The 7,354-nt window shown below is 44.4% G+C and overlaps 1 protein-coding gene across 3 annotated transcripts in view; it reads left to right on the forward strand.

Moving 5' to 3' along the window:
- DPYSL2 (dihydropyrimidinase like 2) overlaps window positions 1–7,354 on the forward strand; it is a 51,096-nt gene that overhangs the window by 1,356 nt on the left and 42,386 nt on the right. The gene's annotated exons all lie outside the window — the stretch shown is intronic.

Below are 7,354 nucleotides of genomic sequence, written 5' to 3' on the forward strand. Positions count from 1 at the left end.
TCCCCCGCACTCACAAACACCCCACCCTGCCCTCCCGTCTGGGGAGAAACAGCGACTTTTTTCTTTCTTAGGCGATTCCCCCAGCACGAAGGTAGGGAAATGCCCCACCCAGGCAGGGAATGCAGCTCACGGAACAGAAACGCGATTGTGAGCAAAAGAACATCAGTGAGCCTCCACCTACCGGGATCAAATCCCTGCAGGCTTCCTCTAGGGTGGACTCCTACCCCTGCTCCCAGGGGAGGACAGGCACCGGAGCGACCCCTGGGAGCTGCATTTCAATGCCAATTTTCATCAGGGCTGCTGGCTACAGGGGGAATTTTTGACTCGGGAAGATCTGGGACTTTCACAGGAATGTGGCATCCTTGTAGCAACCCAGAACTCCTCCCAGGATTTTAAGACTGCTGCAGATACTTCTCATTCTCTGGATTTGTCATGGCTTAATAAAGCCCATCTTCTTCCAGAGGCAAACCCACTGAACCTATAGATCTGGCTGACCATGCCCATCTTCTTTCCTCAATAGATCAATTTAAACCAGCTTTACCCAGCTGTGAGCCACAAAATACTCAGTGCACACCTCTGACAGTGCTGGCAGAGGTTGGAAGAGCAGAAATGAATGAATGAAGTACCCACCAGCAGCCTGCTAAACTCCTGGCATAGGGCAGGAGTTTCTCTGAGTAGTCTCCCAGTGGGCATAGAGCAGCCCTTTCTTCTGGAAGCTGCTCCTAGGATGTGCCTTCTGGATTTTAAATCTGATATGGATTGAGTATGATGGGCAGAAGTCTGCCCAGAATTCAGAATATGGGCTAGTTCACCACTTTCTCCTGCTTTCAGAAACGTGAAGTATTACTGGAGGTAATATAAAAATAGAAATTAATCAAATGTATTAGTTATAAAATATGAACTAGAGGCTCATTCTCCCCAAATCAGCCCCTGCTGCAGTGACCTAAGGGCTCCACCCAGCCATATTTCCACATGTGAACCACTGCTGTCACAAAGAGCTTACAAAGGCAGGCACAGATTTTCAGAATTCCCACACACTAGCCCCAGTGAGGAGGAGGAGGAGGATGTGCTCCACACTGCTCCAAACCTGCTTTCCCAAACCCAAACAAAAATTTGCCACTACAGATGCCTGAAGTTTACTCTGATCACGCTGAAGTGTCTACTAATGGAGTAACTTTCCATGATTAATTAGTCTTGTCGGACCAATCAAGGTGCATTTCAAGAATAAAGGGCTTTTTCATCTTGGGGAGTCAAAGGTTCTGCAATTCATGACATTTCCAGCCCCCTTTCCATGAGGAACTTCCTGCTGTGCCCACCCTGAGCCTGCCCTGGCCCAGCCTGAGGCCGTTCCCTCTGCTCCTGTCCCTGTTCCTGGAGCACAGCCCGACCCCCCCGGCTGTGCCCTCCTGGCAGGAGCTGTGCAGAGCCACAAGGGCCCCTGAGCCTCCTTTGCTCCAGGCTGAGCCCCTTCCCAGCTCCCTCAGCCTCTCCCCAGTTCTGTGGCCATCAGCTCTGCTTTGTAGTCAGTGCAGAAGATGGAAGGTTCCTGGTCCTAGAGCAGGGACTGCTGGAATGGCATACCAGGGCAATATTCCCCTTTTCCTTACATGACAAGTCTTGAGAGAAGGGCATTCATCTGGGGTTTAAAAAACTTCGGCCATTGATTGCTTGAGCTAGGTCATTTCTCCTAGTGTATTTCTCAGATTTCCCATATCTGTAATTGCTATTCCTTCTGTCTTTCTGACCTATTGACATTTTTGGGAGAGAGACAGTATTTTAGGGAACATCTATAGAGAAAAGCAAGGCTTAATTGCAAGAGAGATCACAAGGCTTTAATCTGGTTTGCAGAGAGAGCCTGAGTAGCTGCTCACACCCTACAACACCAGTACAAGACCTGGGATTCCAGATCTCTCCTTCATTTGCCATCTCATCGTTACTCCAGTGGTTCAGGTGTTCCCCTGTGCACTTTTACATTCCTTTTTTGCCTCCCTTAAAACAGTTCCTGGTCCTTTGGGAAGCACAGAGCACTGTGTATAAACTGCTGGTCTAAACCAACAAAGCCTATTGTAACAAACAACAATGAATAAACAGACAGTAGGAAAATGTTTTTAGTTTGGAATTTATAGGAGAGGACTCACTTGCAAAACACTGTCATGAAGCTTGCAACATGACTGGACTTTTTCCTAAAACCTCAAAGCTCTCAGGATCATGGTTGTTCATTCCTGGAGAGAAAAAAATGAATAACAGGATGTTGTTGAGAGCTCAAATAATCAGAGACTCTGAAACATTAATGGAACTGTTGTCTAAAACAAAGGAGCTGTTCCAGACAGCTGGAAATGCAGTCCTGAGTTTAATTTGTTACAATGCCTGCAATTTTTCTAGCCTTGTTTCGACAATCATTGTTTGCAAAATAATCATAAGGAAGGATGACTTGCATGTTCTTCCAATGGGTCAGGATGGTTTGTGGAAACAGTGAGGAGCAAAAATGCCAAAATCCTCTTAACTTTTTCTCAAAGCCATCATTCTGCACAGCTGCTGTTCTATACATCCAATGGGTGTCTAGTGCAGTGGTTTTATATGCAGAATTTACTAATACCACACTTCCATGCAGGAATGAAGAAGGGGTTTTTATACAGGGCAAATGGATTATTTGGGTTAAAGATTTGATGAGAAAATTTAAACACCTGGAGCCAGATCTCCCTGCTCAGCTTGAAGCTGATACAGGCTGCATCCCAAGGGATAAATTCAATTACTGGCACATGGGAGTGGCAGTTTGGTGTGCCACCCTTATGCCACCTCCCTGGACACAATTTAACAGGCCCCATCTGGTGTTAGTAGGTGCTAAGCAGTCATTTAGGGTCTGCCTGAGATTTTCTACCTGCAGGGCCGTGTCTGACTCTCTGTATCATACATCTGTCTTGTGGCACATCACATCTGGGTGTTGTCTCCTGGGATGTTGCTGCAAAGTTGGAAAATGACGTTGTCAACAAAGTTCAGGTGGGGTGGCGGCATGTATCCTCATGAACTCTCTTAGCTTATAAAACAACAGCATTTGGGAGCAAAAAACCACCAAAACCCAAACCTCTCTGCACTTCTGTGTGATTATCAATGTCCTGTCCTGTGATCCCCTCCCAAAGCGCAGGAATGACTCTCAGGGTGGGAGAATACAGGTCAAAATTCCATTTTTTCTCTGAGTCATGATCATCCTGCACCTCAGAGGAAGGCAAAGCTGGCTGGCACAAGCAGGGACAGCAGTGGTTGAGAGCCTGATGCTTCGCCCTGTAGGTTTTTGGGGAAGGAGAAGAGATTATAATGTTAAAAGACTGTACAATCACTGAAAACAGACATTTCTTAGTACCTACCCATGCTTCCCATGGGCCTGGGGGTGTGAGAGGATGAAAGGGAGAGGCAGTGACAGTGAGGCCTGAATGTCCCATGCCTTTGTTCCAGAAATTCTGCATTTAGCTGTGGTGCAGGTCAGGGCAGGATGTGGCTGTGAGCGGTTTGGAGAGAATAGCACATTTTTTCTGTGAATTGTATAACCCCTGACAGAGCAATCCCTGTCTAGAACCCTGAAGAGAGCCTGGCTCATTCCCGGGTACATGATGGGGAATTGTTTAATTGCTGGGATTGTTTAAGGATAATTCATATCATGGTACTCAGGACATTTCCTCTAAGAAACACACTCCAACACTAACAGCCTTCTTAAAATGCTGTTTTTGAGCCTCCTGAAGGGTTCTCTGGATTTTAAAAGAAAGAAAATCAATTGGAAGGTTAATTTGAATTTGCAGATTGAATGTACATTTTGATTGACCTGTTTGTGTGGCTAGAAAGTGAATCTTACCCTCAAAAAAAGTGATAGTCTGTGAAAAAAAAAATTAGGCTGTTTCTTTGGGAAGCTGTATGATTTTTACCTCCTCATAGTAGCGTTTGACCCCCCCATGGTCATTTCTGTGCTATGACTCTTAATTTTAATTTTCCCCTCTAAGATAATAAAGCAAGAGATGCTCATTGTCAAGTTTAACTCCTCTCAGTAATTTAATTTCCAGTGATTAATAAAGGACAGTTCTTTCATAATCTTTTGGGAAGGACAGATGTAACTCCTCCTACCATGTATCAGCCTGGATTTAATTCTCCCTACACTTCCTAGGATACAGGACATTCCTGGATCCATGGAAAACTCCTTTAAAACCGCTGAGAGTTGGAGCTGATGCAACAATTGGCATTGGCAGGATCATGACAGAAAATTAGGGCCTGATGAGTGAACTCTTGAAAGCTCTTTTGGCCCAGTTTATTTAAATCCACCTCTGATTCCTCTTTTCATTAAGTTTTAAAATGGATATTTCCATTTGCAGGTTTTTTAATTTCATGGCAAAATGCCATTGTGGACACACCTTTAAGTATTCAGTAGGAGTAGAAGCAATTTGGGTGTTGCAGAAATTCTGTGGGCTTTGTTGCCATTACACTAAAATTCCACAGAGGAGGAAACTCTTTTTAATACTTCTTTTCCCAACCATCCAGTAACTTCACAGTGGGAATAAAATTCTTTTCCAAGTGCTTTATGGTAGTTCACAGAATCTCTGAATTAAGATTCAGAGCTGATGTAAATTGATTTCTTCTGATGCCTGTGCTGATTTATATCAGCATAGATTTATTTTGATGATTTTAGCATAGATTATCACTGCACAAAGACTCCTATATTCCTGTGCCATTTTCCCTCTAGACCTTTGCAGGATACAAATTGAGACATCTATATGTTCCTTTAACATGAAATAAGCTTTTGCTGCCAAGAGCCTTACAAGTGCTGCAGCAGCTGGGCAGGAAGGGCTGCTGATGGTCCTGGCCAATATTCCCCCAAATACCTGAAGCCTGAGGATGGGTCAGGGACACTCTTGTCCTTCCCTTTATTAGCATTGATTAGACAGTGCTCATTAATGTGACACCTATAATTTTATCCTGTTCAGCCCCCTGTGTGCAGAAGACACCTGTGGAAGACAAAGTGCATCAGCATTATCCAGATATTCCATCACTTCTCAAAATATCCTAGCACTGCTATAGGGCAGCAGGGCTGGATCCAGCCCTGCCAGGATTTAACGAGGAAGTTCAATTCTCTTCTTTTAACAAAGGACCCAACTCCTGCCTCTGATGTTTCATAAATAGTTACTTTTCTTCATTTAACTTGTGCGGGAATTTATGCAGGAACTAGAGATTTACCAGAAGAATTACTCAGAGAAGCATGGAATGGTTTGGATTGGAAAGAACCTTAAAGCTCACCCATTTCCAACCCCTTGCCATGGGCAGGGACATCTTCCACTGGACCAGATTGCTCCAAGCTCTATCAGAACCAACCAAAAAGATGCACTTAGGTAATTCCAGGCTGTTCCCCACTTGTTCTCATCCTGACATTGTCAATTAGCTCTATTCCTCCCCTCTCCTTATGTGAGATTATACAATAGGCAACTTCCACTCCTTACCTTTTTTAAGCAAGACTAAATAAGCCAGTTTGCAACTACAGTAATTTGAAAATTACCTATTTTGCTCATTGTTAAAAGCAAAGAAAATTGGGGCATATTGGTGTGCTGTGATGGAGCTAGGAGACATGCTTGAGAGCTCATTTCTAGTCCTAAATCATGGAAGTTTTAAAAATTTGGTGCTGTGTAGATGTTGCATCTTCAACAAGTGTGGTTTTCCAGCCCTTTAATCTCTGAATTTATTTCATTCTGAATTACTTAGGTTCTTGCAACAAGGTGATGAGACAGACAAGCTAAGTGTCACCTTAAGATTGGTTATTGCTTTCTGACCCTAGTCACTGCTGGATCCAAGTTATGGAATATATGATTATGGAATACTCAAAGTTCAAGAACTGCTGCTCTGAATTAAGCCCATGTGCAGTAGGAAGTATTTTTAAAATAAAAAAAAGAAAAATTGCAATAGGTATATTTGGGCAGCTGAGATGGGCTCTAGGTGTGTTGGTGATCCACTGCCCAAGGCCTGGGTGCCAGCTCCCAGCCTTGGGCAGTGTGTGATTCCTCTCTGGTACTCTCCTACCTGCAAATAAAAGGCATGGAACCATTCAGATATTAAACTGAAGAGGAAAACAAGCATCAAAGAGAAAAAAAGAGGAACAGTTGCACTGTCTAAATTTAGAGACGTGATGTAGATTCCTGGTGCCATGTTCTGAGCAAAAATATGCTAAGGTTTCAAAACTTCTTCAAGCACACATCAGAGGCTCAGGATAATTCATTCAGGGTTGTCTATTCTAATCATTAAATCAAAATAAACCCTACAGGCTGACAAATTAATCATTTTGTCACTGTCATAATGAGCCACATTTTCATTTGTTGCTAATTGGATATTAACTGATTGACATATCATCTCCTTAAGTATTGCGGGATATCCTACCTATACCCAGAAAAAACTACTTCCCTATACTCCTTAGAGCTTCCTGTGAAGAAACGAACATAAAAGGTCCTGATAGGAGTCGGTTTGAACAGATGATGTTTTTATAATGATTTATTGCTCTCCTAGACCAAAGGTTTCATTTCCTACTGGCTGTGCATGGTGTGTTTGGGTACGTAGACATCACAATTTTGTGGCAGGCAAAGATGCAGTTTGTGTGATGTGAAATTCATTGTGAGTGACAGAAGAAGGTAAGTCTTTGATCGTTAATTATTAGTTATAATCTTCAAGCAGTGGTGAATTTGTGGTATTGAGTTCTCCAAAAATTGTGTTGTACCTTACCCCAGCACAGCTGATGTCAGAGGAACCTACTTGGCCACGGATCCCACCTCCTTTTCCTGCACTGGGACAAGTGCATTGTAAACGATGAGGAGATATTTATGCCATTTAATGCATTTCTTTCCTTGAAGTACCAGCTTATGGAGTTCAGGGACTGAGAAATTTGACTCCAAGTGTGACTGAAACATGGAGCACGGAGTTGGCAGCACTGGAGTAGTAGAGAATGGCCCGAGGCACCATGGAGAGGACCCCCACGCCCGGGTGCGTAGCTCTGAGCCCACATTTCCCTGGCACTAAGGTTTCAGGTTAGTGACCACAGGTGTCTGTGGGGGGTTGGATCCGGGCTGCATTTTCTGGACGAGGTGTGGGAGAAGGCAGACTGGGAAAACAAAGCGTCGGGAGCGGCTTCAGATCTTCATTCCCTCCCCCCCCATCCAATTTGCTAACTGGGAGCGCCAGGAAGGGTGGGGTAGGACAAAGAAGATCGAAAGCAGCGAGGTCCCCACCAGGCATCCTCTGCTCTCTTCGTGCGGGGGCTGTCCGCAGCGCCGGGAATGGGGGATGGCTCCCGCTCCTCCCGAGATGGGGCACAGCCTCAGCGGGGGATGCATGGCGG

This window comes from Geospiza fortis, unplaced genomic scaffold (genome assembly GCF_000277835.1).
Source record: "Geospiza fortis unplaced genomic scaffold, GeoFor_1.0 scaffold176, whole genome shotgun sequence".
Lineage (NCBI taxonomy): Eukaryota > Metazoa > Chordata > Aves > Passeriformes > Thraupidae > Geospiza > Geospiza fortis.